Source organism: Parus major, chromosome Z (genome assembly GCF_001522545.3).
Source record: "Parus major isolate Abel chromosome Z, Parus_major1.1, whole genome shotgun sequence".
Lineage (NCBI taxonomy): Eukaryota > Metazoa > Chordata > Aves > Passeriformes > Paridae > Parus > Parus major.
Genome location: NC_031799.1, coordinates 51340902 through 51363308, shown reverse-complemented (window position 1 = coordinate 51363308; position 22407 = coordinate 51340902). Strand labels below are relative to the sequence as shown.

At 43.6% G+C, this 22407-nt stretch overlaps 1 protein-coding gene across 1 annotated transcript in view; it reads right to left on the bottom strand.

Moving 5' to 3' along the window:
* The window catches only part of KIAA1958 (KIAA1958 ortholog), a 53332-nt gene extending 35295 nt beyond the window's left edge, over nucleotides 1–18037 (bottom strand). Inside the window, exon 1 of the mRNA XM_015653017.3 lies at nucleotides 17820–18037. The gene's annotated coding sequence lies outside the window, so the exon portion shown is untranslated. The remainder of the gene's footprint in view (nucleotides 1–17819) is intronic.
* Between the last annotated feature and the right edge of the window lie 4370 nt (nucleotides 18038–22407).

The following is a 22407-nucleotide window of genomic DNA, read 5'->3' as shown; positions in this document are numbered from 1 at the left end:
TCTCCTCGAGTCTCCTCTCCTCTCCCTGTGGGTAACACAGAGCTTTCTAACATACTAATTATTAATTTAATCTTTGAAAACATTTTCTGCAAGGACATGCACAGATTAAATATTCATTCATTCATTCAACTGTGTCATGAAGTATATTTGCATTTAAAACCTGTCAGATCTCTTACACACAGCAGACATCTGGACATGTCTTGTTTGAAGAAATAAAACAGAACCTAAAAGAGCTATTTTGGAATTATAGTGAGGAATGACACAGGGTCTGACTTAGAAATTAGAACCCAAAATAAAAAGGAGAAAGGGTGAAAAAGAACATGCTGACATTTATACAGGATGTAAGTATACTGAACTGCCCTGACCAGTTTTCTTTAATTTCTGCTGACATTTTTCCAATTGAATTTCACTGGAAATGCACTTAGACAGTTTCATCTCCTCCCAGAAAGAGTTGTCTCAGTCAAAACTCCTGATTATTTACTAGCATGTTGAGTCCAAAACAGAAAAATCTCTACTGGGAATTCCTGTATTGATGCTTTGCATCACTCTTGAGGCATCTGAAAACAAGGCTGGTTCCTTCTAGTTGCAAAGTGTTACCAGTGAGATACAGGTGGGGGGGACAGCAATGAAAATTACTACCACCATATACCCAGCAGTGATAATGTCACATCTCTCTAGATAGCAGCACTTCTGAATTTGCCAAGGCATGACATACTCTAACCCTTCTGCGAATTGTCAATGCTGGAGCAACCTCATAAAGCCAGAGGGACAATTACCCTTTGCCTAACACCACATCTGGGTCTTGAGCTGAATTTCACCTTCTGTTGCACTGACAGTATTTCACCTTTACCTGCAGGTATCTCAGCAGCCACTGTGCTACTTACAAGTCAGGAGAAAACAGAATCCTCCAGATCTCAATGGCGGTTCCTGTTATATGTTCACACACATACACACACACTTCCACCTGCTCAGCTGCAAGTAAAAGGTGCATGTTGGCACCAGAGAGAAAGATGGAAGTGCTGATTGAGTATTACCACTGAGGAATGTCCCCTGTTCAACCTCCAGACCCTTCTGATGCTGTCAGTGCAGTCTAAGGTTTCAACAGCATTTGTATGAGAGTACATTGAAGGGTCTGAGCAAGCTGGCATCTCCAGCCACACTCCCATGATGTGTACAAAGCCAAGGACAATGCTGTGAGCCAAACCTTACCAAAGCAGCCCCCTATGTGGGGACTTTGCTGGTGTGCTAAATGGAAGAGTACATTTTACTTACTGTCCTGGGAGGGACAACATGCCCCTGTGTCCTGGCTAGACAGAAGGCTGGACACAATTTCTGACCCACACTTTCCTGCAGCATTCTGCAGAACAGAAATTCTGCCACACACAACAGGTGAACGCATTTAAGTCTCGTAGGACAGACATACACGTTGCTTCTTGTGTCATCTACACTGTGGACAAGATGATCTTTCTACAACTGCCTTTTAACATGTAACCTAATTTCATTAGAGCAGAAATGTAAGTACTGAAATGCTGCTTCTGATGAGGCATGAATGCTGGCACTTCTGTAACTTTTCCTCTTTGCAGCATGTAACTGCCGATGTCCACAGAAAAAATAGCACAGAAACAAAGCACTCAAAGGCTTTACAAAACACAGGACATCTGAGAAGTCTGAGCAACCCAAATTAGATTTGCAGAAGGCAAGCTCCACGGTTTCGTAAGGCCAAACAGCAGCATGAGACAAAACTGTACAGCTCTGTTCTCCCTTTAAATGTCTTTCATGAAACTGCTTTTAGATCAGTTAAAAACATGAAGTCCTTCAGTTTGGCCCTCAAAAAAGGAAGTGTGTCCAACCTTTGTTAAAACCAGGTTTCATTTCAAGCTGTACCACACCACATTACAGAGGAGTCTATTCCCATGGTTGCTAAAGCAAGTAAAACGCTGAGGGACATGAAGAGAAATTTAGCCTACTTTCTGTCTGCCAGACTGGAACAAATGGACTCAGGAATACTTCTAAAAGAGATGCAAACAAAAATAAAGCCTCTCACAGCATTTTAAAAGGTCTGTGTTTAGAGTAGCTGTGCAATACAAGGATAAATCTGCCAAGGACAAAGAGGTAAGAAATTAAAATCTCTTGGCTGTACAGTTTTGGAAGATGGTAGATAGGAAAAAGGCAGTCTAAAGATTCCTCTCTCTGCAGCACAGCTGTGCAAGTTAAACATTTCATAGCTATTGAAAGAGCTATGTAGAAAAAAGTTGAAAGAGCACTGTATTTGGCAACTAGCCATTAATTATTTTTTTTTTTAAACATAAATCTTCTGGTTGTTCTCATCCAGAGTCCAGTCCTATAGACTAGGCAAGATAGACAGTGCAGGGCACGGGGAAGGAGAATAGCCTCTGTGACAAAGGCACCATTTTGTGCCAGTAACTAGAAGTGATACTTGAGCCAACCATGTGAAGATACAAGACATGCAGAAGAAACCCACTCTGGCATTGCTCTCCAGTGCATGGAGATCACTCAGGCCAGTGGCAACAGGTGAGAGCATTGGAAACTACCTTGCCAGTAGGCAGATGGTGCTTGGTGAGACTGACCCTGCTCACCTGGGTGGCTGCAAATGCTTATCACTCAAACATGGTGCAAATCTGAACCACAGCCACCGCTGGGCAGCATCCAGTAATGTGGCTGTATTTATTAGCTTCATGCTTTACAAATAGCCAGTTCACTTTGTTTACCTATGGAATATTTGTAAAGCCAGTAATGTGCAAAGTCTATGGCACCAGCAGTTAACATTAGGAAAAGACTGATTTAAAAAATGAATGTAAGCAAAAGGCTAAGAAAATGCCCCAAAAACATATATATATTAAAACAGATGTTCATAAAGGAGACAAGTGGTAATGTCTAAACCACTGCACTTAGCTTCTCAATGAAATAGAGCAGCACTGTCACCTGTCTCTGCTTTAACAAGTGCTTCCACAGAAATTTAAAGACCAACTTTAAAAATTTCTATTAAGAAATTATTAACTCTTAACCCAGATGTTTAAATCAAATACTCACTGCTAGTTTCAGCAAAGGTCACATATGCCTAGAACTTTCTTAATTCCTCCTCATAGCATCTGACTGCTATTTGTTGTCAACATTTATACATTAAACATTAAAACATTTATGTTTTACCATACAGGGTAACAGCATGCAGAAATATTTGAGCCATCTAGATCCATCCAGAGGGACTGGTAGAAGGAAATGTGAAAGTTTCCAGCATGATTCAATTTCATCAGCTTCTTTCAGACCCTGCACCTTCATGGCACATGCTGCTGCCATGTAAATCACTGCCAAGTGTCATTCCAAGTTGACAGCCATATGCCAGATCCTGAGAGATGCACAGTGAGGGCGCTTACTTGATCTTCCTTGTACCTTCCCATTAATGGAACACTAAATTCCTTTGCCACTAAGGTGAACAAGTAAGATGTAACTCACTAGCATGATAGCCTGCACAGTCTTGAAAGCAGAGGGGATTTTGGTCAGGTGCAACAGCTGGAGCAGCATGTGTTCTCCTTGCTGTGCAGCATAGAAGGAGAGTTGGGAGCTATCTTCGTGAGCTTGGCATGCATAGATGCCTGCAAAATTAAATTCACAATCCTTTTAAACCTTCTCAAACCATCCTCATGACAGAAAAACCAAGATTGCCCTTTATGGCAGTTTCTAGATAACATTCTTTGTTAACTGTGAAACACAAGCTGGCAACCAGACAGGCCAAGGGTTTTATTCTCAGCAGTTCCTGAAAAACTGCTCTCTCCAGCAGTCTCAGACTTCCCACTCACAGCCCACTCAATCCCCAGCATGCACATCAGCAACCTTTATGAACACAAACCAAAACAAAATAAAGCAGGATTTTGTCAGAACAAATATTGTCTTGCCACAACTGTCCACCTAGTTACTGTGTACTCCTCTAGCATAACAAACAGCTGCATCCCATAAGAAAGAGCAAAATAACTTTCTGCCAGCAAAATGCAGGCATATTGCTTTGCATGGACAAACCTGGTGCATGCTTCAAGTGCAGCAGAGTGCATAAGGTTCAAATACACTACACACATCAACCTGAATTTCCTGAAAAGCATCAGGCAGGTCCAGGTAGCCCTTACATTGCCCATTTTTAATTTTTGCTGTTTAGCTTCAGCCCCTTTCTACTCAAGGTATAAGACAGGTATTAGGCTATAAGACACCAGCCTCAAAAAGACACTGCTGAATATCGTTCTCTCCTTTTAGCAGGAAAATACTACTGCTTTAACCCTGCCTGTGGGGAAGGGTTTTTTGTGTCTCATTTCCACCACAGGGCTAGCTGGTTGGACAATGAGCAGAATCAAGACAAAACGGAACCATTCCAAGGGGAAGTATAATCTCCTGTCCATATAATCTGATTTAAAATTTGGTTTTCTCTTGAAAAATGTATACCAAAATACAGTAAGCTCCATTAGGAAGCACCAGTCCTGAGCCACATGGCTTTTGAGGAAAACTCAGTTTTAAAGTTCTACCTAAACACCACTGTGGCATGTAATCACCTGATTATCTGGTGCACTGGACAGTTTCTTCCATCAGATTAGCTCCAACTTGAGGGGCTGGAAACTTTTTAGTATTTTTTGAGTTGTTTTCATTCTTCTCTCATTCTTTCTTTGAGGATATTACTCATACATATTATTCAGAGTTCTCAAGCATAGTAGATTTTCAAAACTTGAGGCTTTTTCCCCTCCACAGTATACTGTAATAATGAACTACCCCAAAACTTGAGCCAGCAGTGCCCTGGCAGGCAGGAGGGCCCCGGTGTCCTGGGGTGCATCAGGCCCAGCATCACAGCCGGGCAAGGGAGGGGATTGTCCTGCTCTGCTCTGAGCTGGGGCAGCCTCACCTCGAGTGCTGGGGACAGCTCTGGGTGCCACAACACAAAAAAGACATTAGGGTGTTCAGGAGTGTCCAAGGAGGGCCATGAGGATGGAGAAGGGCCTTGGGGGGAAGCCGTGTGAGGAGTGGCTGAGGTCACTTGGTCTGTTCAGCCTGGAGAAGAGGAGACTGAGGGGAGACCTCACTGCAGTGACAGCTTCCTTGGGAGGGGAACAGGAGTTATTCTCTGTGGTGACCAGTGACAGGACTCAAGTAAAAAAACATGAAGCTGAGTCAGGGGAGGTTTAGGTTGGATATTAGAAAAAAGGTTTTTCATCCAGGGGCTGTTTGGGCACTGGAAGAGGTTCCCCAGGGAAGTGGTCAGAGCACCAAACTGACAGAGTTCAAGATGTATTTGGACAATGCTCAGGGACACGGTGTGACCCTTGAGGGTGTCTTGCACAGCGCCAGGATTTGGACTTACCCTGGAGGGTCCCTTCCAACCTACATATTCTATGATTCTGTCAGTCTATGAAGACTGTCTTCCTGCAGTTTCCTGCCCTCAGAGCACAGAAATACTGGTTTCTTTCAGCAGCTGATAACTGCTGTTTTTCATTGTCTTGATATAAAATACTGGGACCATTGCATATTCCAGTCAACTACTAAATGCAAACCTTGGTTTTTAATGCCAGAACTATAGCCTTAGCAGAGAAAGCAAATTATCGAGAAAAATATGAGCAAAGGAGTGGTTTACAAAATAAAAGCTTTGCTCAGGCAACTCCTATACAGAAAGCCCAGACAGCATCTCCCTACTCTTCTGATACCAGGCAGATGGTGTGAGTATCAGGTGTCTGCTCTACACTTCTATCAGGTAAAATAAATAATACACAACTAATGCAGAATATCGGTTTCATTCTGTTCCTACTTACTTAAGACTGCACTGCATGTATTACCTTATCTCTAGCTGAATGCAAAACATCTGCCCAAACCCATCACTGGAGACTGAATTAAATTTCCTTGGCAGTAACATTATTATATATGCAGCATGTATACCTAGTGCTGTCTTTTCAATTTTCTATCTTAAGCATCTTGGAAACGTAAAAGCAATTCAATTTGTTGCCTACTCAACTATTTTCTACCTAATTATCTAATGGGTCAAACCATGTGAAAAATGGTAATGTCTCTTTCTTTTGTCAGTCCTCTGACAGAAACCAGGAAAAAAAAATACATCACACACAACAAAACCAAGGCATTGTTTTTCCAATAGTGTGTCACATTAGCAGAAATTTTACTTTGACATCCTCCTGAATTCTCAATTCCTTATAGTATAATTATACATTCAGCAGAAGTGATACACTTATTTTTGAGAAAGTATCTTGTACAAGCAAAGTATAATTAAAAGTAGCGCAGGATTTACCACAAATGCAACCAGAAAGGATCACACTTGAACAACAGTCACAAGGGGAAATTGCCAGACTGCTGATGGCAGTGAGAGTCCTTCAAAGTGGTCATTAAGTAGAGAAGAAAGGTGAATCAAGCAGGTGAAAACGACCTATATAACTTAATTTACTTGACTTTCAATAAAACTTCAACAATATACCTCATGCCTTGGGGACAAGGCATTAATTCTCACAAAAGCATTATGCAATGGTAACAGCGATTCTTCCTTGATGCATGAGTAGGACCTCTCTGACAGAGGGCTCTAGCATAAGTCATGGGGCCTGTGCTGGTTCTGGGCCAGGTGGAGTTAATTTTTTTCACAGTGGCTGGTAAGGGGCTGTCTTCTGGATTTGTGCTGAACACAGGGTTGATAATATAGAGACAGTTTTGTTACTGTGAAGTACTGAGGCCTGAAGAACAGGCCCTGAGCCAAAGCTGACCTCTCAATGAACCTATAACAAATGTTATATGATATTTGTATCCGCTCATTAGCAAAATATTCATCATCATTAGCATTATGATATTTGTATCCCATCATTAGCGGAATATGTAGTGTGATAAGAATGAATTTATCTTTCTGTGTTTAGAGACCGGAAAAGGCCATGAAATCAGGCATCTGGCCTCATTTGGAGGTATATGGTCAAAGCCAACTTCCTTGGTTCCTCCTTGAGCCCTGGCCAGGCCTTGGGTAGAACCCAAGAGGAGGATGAAACCAGATGTTTCCACACTAGATGGTATGTAAGCTTGTTGTATCCACAGTATAAAAACCAGCCTGTCTCACAGCAAAAATGGAAACCTCGCTGACAAGTGGACACACCATGTAGGATTTCCCAGTTACCAGGAGTGGCTCTCCGGTCCTTCACTGTGACCAGGGCTCCCCATCTGATGTGTGGATCTGGATGTCAGTAAAGTACTAGGGTAATCAGTAATGTATCTTTCTTAATCACTATAGGTAATCTTTTGTAGTAATGATTAAGTGCATTGCTTAGCTCATCCTTTTGTCACTCTTTGCTGTGTTGAACTGTAGTAAATTACACTTCTTCCTTTAAGCTGGTGTATGTGTCTGTTGTACTAGCCCTGCCCACTGCCAAAATGTATTGCTGAGCAGGGCTTACACAGAGCCAAGGCCTTCTCTGCTGTTTGTACTTCCATGCTGGGGAGGAAGTTGGTGGTGCCTGAGAGGCTGGGAGGAGACACAGATGGGACAGGGGACCCCAAGGGATCAATGGGGTAGTCCAGACTATGTGACATCATGCTCAGTACATAAAAGTGGGGGGAAGAAGGAGAAAGGGAGGAACATTTGGATTGATGGCATTTGTCTTCCCAAGTAGGCATTACACATGATGGGGCCCTGCTTTTCTGGAGATGGCTGAACACCTGCCTGCCTGTGGAAAGCAGTGAAATAATTCCTTGTTTTGCTTTCCTTGTATGCGCTGCTTTTGTTTTCCCTATTAAACCACCTTTATCTCAACGCACGAGTTTTTGCAGTTTCTATCCTTATGATTCTCCCCCTGATCCTGCTGATGGGGGAGTGAGCAAGTGTCTGTGTGAGGGTTGGCTGGGGTGAAATCATTACAAGAGTCAGGGTCCAACCCTCCCAGTTGCTGGTTGGCTGTGAGGAGGTTTTTACATCAACCAGTACTGCAGACCTCTGCTCAACCCAGTACCAGAAACACTTTTCCTGGGATACCAGCTCTGGACAAAATGTGCAAGACCACAGGAAACTCATATATTGCACCTATAAACTGCAGTGTATAAATCTGACAACCCACAAAAACCCCAGAGGAATGTTAGGCTCCTCCACACAAAAGCCCTCTGCACAGCCAAGATGTTCCCACCTATCACCTCTCACCCCATATTAAGACTACCAAAAACTGCCCTAATTATATGAAAAGATCTGTGTAGTACCATCAAGGCAACCCTGTGTGTCCTGAAAGCCTTTCTATTGACTTGCCAAGCCAGTCCCCAAACCTTGATAATAACATCTGTGGGGGCCAGCGCAGAGTTTCATTTAAGCAGGCTCCAGTTCCTTCCTCCTCATAGGAGTCTCAAGACCATATGCAGATGCTCCTCTGTCTTACTGAGAAGTTCCTTTCAAAAAATGATGGGTAGCCTGGTCACTAATTTTTTCTGAAGAGCTACAGTCTCCAACAAGTAAAAGAAAAAAAAATAACACGCAAACCCCAGCTGAAGTGAGAAAAAAAAGACTGACACGCATTAACAAAGGTCACTGCTCAGTGGCCATTCGTTGTGGAATAAAGGGCATTTGATAAAAGGCCAGACATAACCTAATTTACAAATTTACCCCAGCTATGCTGGAAGGAACAAACAAACTTATCTTCTAACATAGCACAATATAGGCAAGTTGTGAAATTCACAGGTGGAGGTAGGCAAGGAAAGAGACCGAAAAGCTGATGTCTACATGTGCTCACTCAGACTTTCTGCTTTTTCACTGTACTGGGACAGTGGTAGTGCATCAACAGTAATGAAGTAAAACACAGAGCAATTTGCTGTGCTCTCACCTTGCTGAAAGGCATACCCCTCATGCCCCACATGGATCTTACAGCTGCAGACAGGGCACCAACATCAGGGCAGAGCCACAAGGGGAACTGCAGCAATAACAGAAACCAGTGCCTTCCAGTGAAGGAGCAACTTCTCCTCCACCAGGAAAAAAACAACCATTGATCCCACAGGGCCAGTCCTGAGCCTTTAGAATACACACATACATGATGGATCCATACCTCTTTGTTTCATAAAGCCTGCTGAAGTAATTCCAGGTTTTTATCTCCCCCATCTTTACAGTATTATCCCATATAAATACTCCTGCTCCAGTTAAATGGTGTGTAAACCAAGCTAATCAAACACAGCCAAACTGTTTAATCAGTATCTAGGAGGTCAGCAGAGGTGACACAGTTTTAGAGATGCCTGACTGGAAAGAGGTCACTTAGTAGCTTTACAGAGTTAACTATCCAACAGGAAATACTGAATGTTAACACACACAAATACAAAATGCAATGGTTAATCATGCATATCTTTGATATATGGATCTGTTGTTATTTTTCTTTGACTCCTGGCTAGACCAAAATAAATTTTGGCCATCTTTATCATTCTGTTCAAATGCATACAGCAAATACAGCATGTTAAAGCAGATGCAGCATATTGAAGAGAGCTCAATTTAAGAGCAGAATGTTACTTGCAAATAAAAGGCTGGGTGAATAACCAACCTCCGTATAAATTGCCTGCTGCTGTATTTCAGTAATGCTCCACTATATCGTGGATCTGTTCCAAAACATGACATTTGCAATGCTCAGTATAATGTATTCTCTTATGGTCAAAAACAAATGGTAAATCCAAATGTACTTTTTTTTTTTCCCTCTGCAAGGCTACCTTTTTTCTTCCATACATGTGAACGCCTTGCTAAGAAAGGCTCCTGTACATTGCTACACTGAAATCAGTCTCATTACTTCAGAGTAGGTTATTGAACCAGCAGAAAAAAGCTAACTGAAGGGCAGACTATTCAGGGGGAGAAAAAAACTAAACAGGAATAAAATGTTTAGAACTTAATTATCTAGTAAAACCTGCAAGCATTAATTGATTAGTTCTGTTTCTGAGAGTTTAACTGACCTGTATTTTGCTGCATAGTACGATAATGTCCAATATGTTACAGGAATGAGCCCTTAGACTATTCATGGTGAGACAAAGGAGAAAAAAAAAATCTACCTTCTGTGTTCATACATATTTCATATATAATTTTCTTCTATATATAAAGAATGTAATGGCCTTCTTCACGTATCCCCACAATAAGAAACTTCTGTTCCCCAAATCAAGATATATTTGTGAAAACAGAATACCTGACCCAGCCAAAAAATCTTTGTCACCAATATTTCAATCAAATCACACTGCCTGTTCAGCAAACACTTGGCACTCTACCTGATTTTCAGGCTGATGCCAAACAGCAGGTCAGACAAAATGGGTGGAATACTACAATGCTTGTTTAATTCATAATATTGAGTTCAGAGAAAATTTGTCATTTATGGGGTTCCTAGCTGTACAGTGCTATGAAACAAAGCTGTGTTCAGAAAACAGGATTTAGAAAAAGGTTATGGACACAAGTTACTTGCATGAGGTTTATTTGCATGTCTTGGCTTGGATGCACTAATTTTAATCTTGTAAAGAGAATCTATGTTGAAATGCAACTTGAAATCTACAAAATCTGGAAAATATCCACCTGACAGTGGATAGTTAATAATAAACTTATTATAATAATATTATTGTTACAAGCACAAAACACAACACTTCTTTTTATCTTGCTTATTTCCACAATAGTTGTAGTAATAGTACTTTTGGAAATCGGAGATGGAAATGTTAAACTTCAGTGGTTTGAAATTAAGTCATCAGCACTCATCAAGTCTGGCAAAATTGCTAGGATACGCATATCTGGCACAGACTATGCCAACCACTTTACGGAACAGTTTCAATTGAAATTTACTGGTTACACAATAAATGTTTGCCTCCTGGGTTTAAAAAAATTAACACTGGCACTGTAAGAGCTCAGTTTTTAAAAGCACACCCTTGTTTTTATAGTTACAGATCAGAAAGTTAAAGAAAAGAAACCAGACATCATTCTTCCCCCTAACAAAGCTTAAAAAAAAGACAGCATGAAATCTAAATTTTGAACAGGAAATACTCATTTTCCTTGTTAAACATGGAAAAATAAAGACTCTATAAAGAGCTTTCAGTTACAACAAAATCTGAGCAAATATTTAACTTTAGAGTGTCGAGTGGCATGGCCTGGTATGACTGCAGACTGCCATAGGGGACAATCCACATGATGGAAAACAGAAAACATTCCCCTGCATGAGTAGCTGGACATCTTCTGTACAAAGCTGGCTCAACAGCAAGGATCAAAATCTGACAGATTAAAAAAAAAAAAAAAAAAAAAGTGCTAGTTTCTACATTTTGAGAATAGTTCATTATTTTTTTTCCCATCCTGCAATATTTTGCAAATTCCAAGCTATGACATTTGGAGTGTTACCAGCTAAAATATGCTGGCTCCTTATGGTGTGTTGCAGCAGATTTTGCAAACTATCACAGGGTGATGAGGGTTTTCTCTACAGCTTTGGGAGAACACTTGCAACATAAATACACCCTGTCCCCCCACACTTAGACTTCAAAGATACCAGGAGTATGTGACAGGAGTCTGTGACTTCAGGTTTAAGGAGAGACAAACAGAAAAGCTACACTGCAACACCAAGCATACCAAAAAATAATCTTTTCTTAATTTTTGAGCTCTCTCATTCTATTAACTTGCTACACACAACTGCATGGAAGTACCTGCTGTAGCCCAGACAAAGTATAAATGCTATGCCAGTGTGTGGTTCAACAAAACAGAGGAGTCTTCTCACCATTCCAGCCCTTTTCTGCACCATCATATCAGATATCAGCACTCCAACAAGACAAAGCTGAAGATATGCCAATTGAGAAATGTTTTCATGTCATCACAGTGTTTTCCTCTTTATGCCACTGACATCCCTCTATTCCCATATTACACTGGCCAATAAGCATGTTTTGATACCTAGCCCTGACCTTCCCTCCTGCCAAAAATTGTTCCCTGTCCCATCCACATCAGCCATAGAACAAAGTTACTCCCTTCCCTTTGCAGAGCAATTTTTGTTCACCAAAAAGAAAAAGAGACCAAAAAATTTCTGCCCTCATGCTCTGCACAAGTACAATACAGAGAAAAGTGTGTGGTTTCTTTCACTGTATCATTCAGGAAAACACTGGATAGGACAGATTGCAGCAGAACCATAGCTTCCTCACTCCATAAGTCAGACACCTTCTGTGCAAGACCTCTCTTTTCTCTCTCATCTGACTACAGATCAGAACATGTTTAATAGCAACAACAACATCAACATCAACAATAATAATAGTAATAATAGTAATGTTAGGTATATGCCATGTTAATATATTATATATTTAATAATAGTGTAGAACAGAATTTCAAAATAAAATTATATAACATATATCATTGCTATTATATATGTATATATATTTATAAATAAGCATAATTTCATATTTGTGTGCTATTAATATTTATATATTACACACCTTTACATATTTATAAAATATAACAGCAACTATTTGCAGTCACTACTGAAGAACCTATTAAGTGTAGTTTACAGCTTGTAAACCACAGTCCTTGACCACGTGGAAATTTTCACCTGCAAAATACATGTGTGGATTCAGCACAGGCATACTGGAAGCTCTGTTTTTTAATTTGAGACAGAGAAGGGGGAGATAACAACTTCAAACAGGGTAGCAGTAAAGCTCTGGCCTTTCCTAGGCAGCTGTTGCCTTGGTACTGCTCAAACCTATCTTGGCTTACAGCTAAGAGGTTATTTCCCTGCTTTCCCTGCCCACTTACTGGGCATCCCTTAGGACTTCCCAACACTAAAGGGGTAGGAAAGTGACTCAGATGGGAAAATACCTTTGGCTACAGATGCGCTAAAACAACACTGGTGTTCCTTTAATAAGTAACAATTTTATTTGAAGGAAAACTTACAAATGGTTACTTGCATGAAGGGACACTGTTAGCAAATGACTGTATGGTATTTGCAACATGATATGAGAAAGAGGAATAAAAGTGAATGGGGGCAAAGGGGAAGAGAAAGAAAAAGAAAAGAGATAGAAGGGAGAGTGAGAGAGATCACTGGCGCTGGATCCAGCCAACGGGTGTCTTTGATGTCCTGAAGTCCCACACAGCGCAGCTCCCTCTCCTTTTTTACCTTGGTTGCTTCGGGCAACCCACCCTCCATGCCTAATAGGGAGGGAGGTGCAAGACAATTTATATGTAAATGAGGAGTATCGGTGTAACAAAGAAATTACAAAGACTGTGGGTGTTGCATAAGGGCTAACAGGACTGTAGTCACCTTAGCATCACTCTTATCTTTAATCTGGCTGCTGGCAGCAATAAGGGTCTTCCAGCTCCCCAGGCACACCATCCACACATCTCATGGTGTGTCTCATTGTATGGCTTCAGTTGCTTCATTTAATTTCACTTTATTTCATTCGAATCATCAATACGAAATCATTAGTGGTTTTGTTTTTCTCCAGCCTTAACCCCATGAGGATCAACAGTGAAATTTCAAATTACTAAAACCAGTTGCTGTCAACTTTAAACATATTTTGAAAAAAACTGCAGTAGAAAATTATTATATCTTGGAGACCTTTCTTGCCTATTTCTTTCGTGGAGATGCAGCTGTTCTTAGGTGACAGGACTGAACAATCAAGCTTTCAAACTATAGCACTGGTGATGCAAGAAAGCTTCCACTGGACTAGATGAGAAGTAAAGTCTTCATGTACATTTGGATATTTGATCACTGCTATATGTTTATGTTCCTGTTTTCAAAAAATGTTAGAGATTTTTTTATGCCTGACTGTCCACACTGATCAAAAACACTCGCTTTATTGAAGATGACAGTGGAAAACAATAGGGCAGACCATACAAAAAAAAAGGAAGAAATAAATTGATGAAATAAACAAACCTGCAGAGAAAATGGGACAGGAATCTCTTTCCTCCCCTTATCTCTTCCAGTTATCTTGTGTACTATTTGTAAAACACACACATCAAATACTTAAGGTATGATGACTGCTTTTAGAAAATAATTGCCTTTAACAATAGAAATAAAAACTTGCAGGTCACAGTACTCACTCAGTGAATACCATGAATCTAACCCTGTGATTCTGCACTTAGAGGAAAACTTTTGTTCTTGCTTTTCATAGGACTGAAATGCCAAGGTCCAACAAAACTCTGTGATGTCTCTGAGCTAACATCAGTCAAGTGAACAAAAGTTTCAGATCCCGCCTGTTGCTAAACAAAAAATAAGAAAAGAAAATGAAGCATGAAAGAACTCTTCAGCAGTACAAGGACCATGATAAAAACTTACTGTACAGAAAATGTGGAAAATACCTGTAATTGAGAACAGCTCCTAGATCATGCAGAGCAATTTCTTAGCACACTGTCAGGCAAAGCAGAGGTTCTACAAAGATCAAATTAAACTCAGGATCCGGGATAGATAGTTTTCACCATATGATTATGAGAAGAAAAAACAATACTGAAAGTTATCTGCTTACAACCTAATTGTGTACGTATGACTGTGGCTAAATTACAACACCTTCTCACCATGCTGAAGACACTTATTATTTTATTTGTTTCCTTGAATGCTTAAGTTTGGACAGTCATATGACCAAGACCTTTTATTTCCTTCAGGAAAAACACAGATGGTCAGTGGCCAGCCAGGAGTGTCATTCAGGAATCTGTGAGGTGTACTCAGTACCACAGAAGCGAGAGGACTGACACCCTGTAATTTCTGTCTTGCAAGAGAATTCATGAACTTGACTAGTATATAAAGTTCATAAGTCAACAAATCAGAACCAAGGTCAAGTAAATGAAGATGAAGCAGCTGGGCTTCACTGGTCCTCTTCCTTATTCATACTACTAAGGCATATACCTTTTGAGCTCCTTTAACTTATTATGAAAATCCATCGTGGAAACATTTGATACAAAATAACATTCATTTTAAAATATTTTCCACAGAAATGGACGAGAAAAGCCAATAAAAATTTGCTCTGCTTTTAAGTCACTAACCTTTATCTCACCCTGTTTTACTTTGCAAAAAAGGTGTGCTGCAATAACCTTTGGAAGCAGACTATTACGTTCAACCAGTTACACTTGAATTACCAGATGTATAAGAATCCTCAAGAGGGCCAATTGCCACACACATTTCTGCGAAAGTGCCTTACAAACAGCAGTTAATTTTCACACCATCTCTGTGAGCTGTGTGTGGATGGGTTATCACTCCCAGAGCGCAGATGTGGAGAAACAGTGGCACCATGGAAATGAGCGCCAAGGTCGGGATTACACTTAAAACCTTCAGACCTCTTCTGCCTGGGTTTTATGACTAACAGGGAAGGAAGGCAGAGAGGCATATGGTCGGGAGACTGAAAATACAGAAGGATGTCATTGCTGAAACTCCAAGTCTCCATGGGGTTGCAGTGGGTGGACACATGACAGCCCAGTCAAACTGGCACCAGGGTGAGGTTCACCCGCCTCTTAAGGGAGGTGCAGCTGATGACAGCCAGGTGTGAACAGCTACGGCAGCAAACTGCTGCTGTTCTAGGAACTTGTGACTATAAATCCATGATCACTGCATGAATGAAACAGAGTTATACTGTGCTTTTGAAACTTTGAGTAAGTTCAGTCATAGAAAACTTCCTGGTGTAGTACCAACTACCAGTGCATAGATGCATCAGTACAGGAGCAATATCAATATATATTTGGTTACAAAAAAAAAACTCCAGCTTGCTAACAGTGACTAGAGAAGTACTTGAGCTGTTAGGGTTTCCCCACAGGTTTTAAGTTACATTCTGAACACCAAGCTGTTTTAGTGGAATATAAAGAAAACTTCAGCTACGCTCTTGAGATGAGTTAATGGCAACAGCAAAAATAGTAACTCCATGGCATACCTCTCTCACAACAAGTTTTACACTGGATGTAAGACCACCTCCCCTCAACACTTTCTATTAATACTTAAAACCACATAATATAATTTTGACAATTCTTGTATCTATTACTTTTCTGGGTGCAAGGTTTTTAAACTTTCAGGTTTTCTTGTTAGCTTACCTGTGAAGGATTTCAAAGAGCTGATAAATTTGAGCAAAAGGTTGAAAAATAGCTTTTTGCTCAAAGCCACAGGCAAAAGGGGAAGGTGGGCACTGGGCATGACTTAGCCAGGTTGAGCGCCAGGCTCAGCACAGGACAGTAGGTGAGTGAATGAACCGTGTGATTTCCAACTTTTGTGGGTCCTTAGAAGTGGGCAAAAACAGGTTTAACCAAGCCTGAAATGATGTTTGAATAATCAGCCTGAGACAACTGGTAGATTTAACCCCCAGGGCAATTATTCCCAGCTTCTGGTAAAGCCAGTCAGTCAGAAACTGTCTGAAACCATGCCCGTGGTGCTGTGGGGCAGGCGTGCATCCCCAGTGTGGTGCTGGCTGAGGTTATTAGGTTAATTGAACAATCACGTGAGTACAGCCCTGTTGGTCTGAGCTGTGAATTATATGGAGGAGAACTGAGGGAACTATGAGAGAAACAGGAACTGGTCATTCCTGGCCTGAAAAGACCTTTTGGGGTACTCTGTTTAAAGAAGAAATAAAAATTAAGGAAAACAAGCCCAGGTTCTTTGCTGAAAAGTTGCCATCGAGAACACAGCAAAGGGATGTCACCATTTGTTTCATGCAAGTTGTCACTGCGGCTGTCAAGCACACTAAGTGCTTAGTCCTATTTCTCTTCAAGTCAACAGAAAAATGAAAAACATTACAGTTTGTGCCAGTTCACAGCCAAGCTTCAGCATCTATCACAGTTTCAGCATTGCAACACCACTGGCAGAGGTTGCACTTCTGAGAACAGAAAGTGAGGGAATGGCAAAGAAGGCAGTCAAAAGCAAACTTCATGGATTAACAATTCAAATGTTGAAAGCCAGCCACATACAGGGATGTCATTTTTACTGAGTGTATTGTTTTGTTCCTATGACAGATCTTCACTCACTTGAATGGAAACAGCCGTACTCTACATCTAGTACTACTGAACTGCCAGCTGTGTTCAGGAGATATTTATAACGATTAACACTGTAGATAGAAGGTGAGTTTTAACATGTCATAGTTACTCCTCTGGCTGGAGAGCAACTGTCTGACAGCTGGAATTGAATTGCAGAAAGCTCAATATATATATCTCCATCGTTTTTACTCTTTTCCTTTGCACACAACCATCCCTTCCAAGATTGCTTCTGTTTCCTGGCTTGCCTTACTGCTCCTGCCTCGTCTCGGTGGCAAGCCAAGTTAGTGTGGAGCTGCCTTTCCACGGCTCACCCCACTGCCTGCTTGGGCTGGGGACCAGAGGGACCCTCGGAGCTCCCCTGCGGGAGGTGCCAGAAGGCTCCAACCTCACTTGGGACCGAACCACACCGCCACGCACTTGGCCCCCGGCCCCATTCTCGGCGCAGCCGGCAGACCCCTGGGGCCCCAAACCACAGCCCCCTGCGCCTGCCCACCTCTATTTCAGCCGGGAGCTGGGGGTGGGAGGGGGGCGGGAGCTATAAGGGTCACTTTTCTTTTTGCAAGAGGATGCAACGCGGGGCGAGGGGCTCCACTCCGTATGTTGTGACAAACCACGACCCCTCAAGCACCGCTGCCTCCCCCTGTCCTTCATCGGCACGCCCCGTGCAGCCCGGGGGGGCACACCGAGCCCTGCCACTGCACAGCGCCCCGCGACAAGGCCGGGGGACCCGTGTCTCTTCGGCGGAGCTGCCAAGAGAGCCCTTGGCCGCGCACAAAGAGAGAGCGAGCCAGACACGGGAGTATCGCCCGCCCCCGCGGCGGGCAGCGCTGGATGCACACACACGCACCCCCGCACACGCATCCACACACACGGTGCGGCCGGGCGGGTCACGTACCTGCAGGTGCCTGTCCGTGGGAGCGCGGGGCGGGGAGCTGTGCTATATCGCCCGTATTGCATGGGGGGATGAGGGCGATATCGCTCGGGGGCTGGGGCGGGGGGGGCTGCTCTGCTCCCTCCGCCCTCTTCCTACTCCTCCTCCCCGCGGAGTGTGCGGGGGTGTGTGGTACTCCGCGCCGGAGGAGGCAGCGGCGGGCTCCGGCTCCTGTCAGCCACCGGAAACCGGCGCCCGGTCCCCCGCACCGCAGGAAGTGTGCAATGGCACACCCGCACACCGGTCCGGACTGGCAGCGCTCCGCGGGCTGTGTGCCCCGGCACCCCGCACACACACACAGCTCCGCAGGCTGTGTGCCCCGGCACCCCGCATCCCGCACAGCACCGCAGGCTGTGTGCCCCGGCACCCCGCATCCCGCACAGCACCGCAGGCTCTGTGCCCTGGCACCCCGCACACACACACAGCACCGCGTCGGGCAGCACAACCCGAGGCTGGGCACAGCACGGGACACTGAGGGACACCCAAGGGACACCCAAGGGACACCCAGCGCACAGGGCGGTAGAGACTCCCGGGAAGCAGAGAAGGGTCGCCGTGCCCCTCTGCGGGGAAACAGGCAACGGGAGTTGCGTTCCCCGCGTTGCCGTGGGCAAGAGTGAAAACAAGGAGACATGCATGCGTGTGAAACGGGGATGGCGTGCTAAGGAACACGTTCTCAGCTGCCCTAAAATAATGTCATTCTCATTATTCTGGTGGAGGTCCGTTGACTTGCAGCACCTCAGCTACTCAAAGTGGGTGTGTTGAAACACCCAAATATCTGCTACTCCGTTGTTTGTGCAGATACAGAAACACGATACAGATTTACTGATACTTTTGTTGCTGTTGTTGTTGTTTTTTAATAGGTATCTGGCACCAGGCGTTAATTTTATGTGGACTGCATTCATACACATGGACATATCTGCACACACACTGTGCCTGTATATACGACAATAAAAACTGCAATATGTGTGTTGTGAAAACCTTCTTAATCTACTTGCAACTAGAGATCCTATCAGCAACATTACTCATATTGGGATTTTTTTGCAATTAATCACAGGAGGCCTCATTGTGTGCTTGCAGCATTTTCTCTGGGTGTTGGTTCTCCCACAGAAAGCAAGGCACAGGCCAAAGCAAACTCCGCTCGTCTCCTCAGTTGGGCTTTTTTTATCCTGCATCATTCCAGGAGACAGGCCTGGCTATCAGCCTTCTAAGCTGGCTGCTTCATGGCCCAGAGGTTTCCTTTCCTCAAGTTCCTTATGCCAACATTTGCAAAACTTGAAGGAGCTAGCACATGCTACTAGCTACGATGGCAACAATGCTTACACTAGAGTGTAATGGAGGCAATCTGGAAGTGTATTCATGCCAAAAGTAATACTGTTTCTGGATTTGCCTGTGAGACAGCAGGGGAATTTGGTAGCAGCATTAGCCTTGCCTAGGGAAGATTGCCTTCCCTTCTGCTATTGTTATTTTCTGTAAGGGGTCATGGTCATAGTGCTACAACCAGCAGAGGTCTATAATACTTAAATAATCAAGGTTTCAGTAGCAGACTCCTAAAGATGAAGAACCCTAACGGAAGGAGTAATTATTCTAGGGAGTAAATCCTGAGAGAGTCTCCAGAAGGGAGAGTCTGCTTCCATCCATCAAGATCAAACCCATGACACCCTGCTTTTACATCTTGCTTTTAAGGCAGGGACGTGTAGTCAAAGCACTGGCAACACTAAGAAAAAGACCACAACTTTCCTGGACTCCGCTGTGCCCACAAAATCCTTCCAGGGAGAGAAATGGTCTGTTCTTCAGGAATATGCCCCCACAGTATCACACAGGCCATCAAACACATCTTCTGGGTCAGAGGATGCATGGGTTGGATTGGTTGAAACTGGTGCCCTGTTTGCCTCTGAGATGGGGCTGCTGACCTGTCTTTTCAAGACCAAATAGTTACACTTTCAAAAATGGCAGCAAGGAATTGCTGAAGAGGAGGACTGCCTCCCAAACAAACACTCGTCATCCCTGGGAACCCTATAATCAAGAACATCTGCAGTGAGGAAACACAAGGGGCTTGCTCTTCACTATTGGTCTTCAGTCTTGATCACTCCTTTGCATTCTTTTTCTTTGTTCTTCTCTACTTCTCTCATGCTCTTCTGTGTCCACAGGACAAAGCAGCCTCCAAGCCTCCCTCCTCCCCACTTCCCCCCCACCTCTTTCTTCTGCTTCTTCACTTCTTCATTGTTAGGAGCAGCCGCAATGCAGGTCAATGCAGTATCTGCACTCATTAATTAAAAAGAGGGTTTGAAAATACTTCACAAACCTCTGACATGGTTGCTTGGTTATTGTGCCCTATTTTCATCAAATGGTGCTACACAGGGCTGTAATTGCATCACAGAAGTCTCTGTTTCACATCATATGCTCTATCAAAGAGCTCAGCTAAGCCTAGTACAGAGTCACCAGCACTTCAGCACAAAATTGCATTTCTGGATGGGCTTGTTTTAGCTCACTGCCTGTGTTAGTAGGTGCACTGGGAGGGCAGCAATTGTGTGTACTGATGTTCCCAAGTGAGAAAGCAAGGTTTCCTCCTGGAAGGAAAGCTGCTGGTATTGATCTGACAGGACTGTGCTGGCTGCTGCAGGGTGGACAGACAGAGGGACTGTCCTGCCTCTGCAAAGCCAAGAGACTGCTGTGGTGAGGAGTTACTGCTAGCCATTTCTCCTCCTGTTCCTCAGTTGGAATAAAACACATCCAGGCAGACGTGACTTGGTTGGTATGGACACCTGCTGGAGGTGCTGAGCATCTCTCCATAGATGGTCCACATGCCCAGATAAGGCAGCAGGGTCCTGTAATTAATGCAGTGGGCCGAGAAACAAGGTGTATCACATCTGCATCCCAGAACTAGCACAGATTTTATTCCGTGACCTCTGGCAACTCACTAACCTGTGTGCTATGACTCTTCATCAGCCATACCAGGCTGTGTGGCAAGGGTGAATTGTCTCACTCCAGATGCCAGTGCCAGGAAAGCTAGGGCTCATGGTGCTCAGTGGAAGCTCATGCTCTCCCCTCCACTACTCCTGGACAGCCTGCCATCCCATTAACACCCATGCCAACAGCAGAACAAAAATGATGGGCCAAAGCAAAAGTATCCCAGATCCCACAAGAACCGAGACTTCTGCAGAGAAACATCGGCTGTGAAATAAGGTGTACAAGCTGCCAAACAGGAGTGAAAGGAATCACCATCCTCTTGTTAGGGAACACTTGACTTCTGCTTGAAGAGAGGCCCAGAGGTCCTGGCAAGTGACAGCAACATCAGACTAGAGATGATACCACTTCACAGAAAATATGTACACACCAATGACCCCATGGATTTGTTGTGAACTGCTCAGCTTCCCCAGCATCCCTCTAGCACTGCATCAGTCAAGCAGGAACAAAGCAAAGCTTGGGTTTTCCCAGGGGTGTCCTCCATGAGATAAGATGTGCACCAACTCAGTCTGAGCTGGATCCCCTTTTGTTCCAGACTGGGAGGTGAACTGGATTCTGCTGAGTGGCTTGTTTCTGCTGCCAGCTCTGCCCTTGGTTTGACCCAGGCAGCAAGGAAGCTGAGTCACACCCCTACAGTCTGTGCCCTAGCCATGCTTGCTCTCTCCTGCCCAGATGAGCAGGGTGTGCCAGCACCCAGACAGACTCTCTCTCAGCCCCCACCACCAGTCATCAGCCTGACCTGGTGCCAGAAGCTTTGGCAGCTGAAAGCACACCACCCCATGTGAGATCCTCAGCTCTCACAGCAGGAGGAAACTGGCCTGGGAGGTGATGAACAGGCTGGGAGGAAGACAGATGCAATCAGAAAATACTTCAGTATTTAGCAGAAAGCTGACCATGAACTTAGTACCTACCACTAGAGTAGCTGGGATGAGAATGAAAAATGAGAAAGGCCAATAATGGTTGGTTTGACCCAGTGTAGGTTTGAAATCAGAACTGATTGTGTCACAGGAAGAAGGGTAAGATCAGGCGAGTGCCACAACAGATTTTTTTTTTTCACAGCAGTTCCCCACAGACTGTCATTAGCATGTCTGCTCCAAGGGCTGCTCATCATGGCTGGAACCAGCAGATCATGAACTAGTTTTTAAGGGTATGTTTCTCAGAGGAACATGTGCCCAACCAAACTAGCTCCTGCTGTGCAAAAAGTTAAGCTGGCGCAACTTTTGAGTCAGGAAAAATTCCTGGCATAACCAATATCTTCTTGAAAAAGGCAGGCCCTTGAAAAAACAGCATGAGTTAAAAGATTCATCTTCCTTTTTAGACTTCATTTGTCGTGACCCAAGCAAGATTTCACCCATCAGTTAGCTGGAACGTGGAGAGATTAGTATCTGGAAGGTCCCAGAAAGTCCTAGAAGAGCTCAGTGCCTGGCTGAACCTTATGGTGTCCCACACTGCCTCTTCCTCCTCTGTAACACTGTGAGGGAAGCCTGTTTCGGGCAGCCTTCCAGCATACAGACAGCTGGTTCTTCACTGAGGTGTTCTCCACCTCAACAACTGTTGCAAAGGAATGAGCACCAAAAATCTAAGGAGA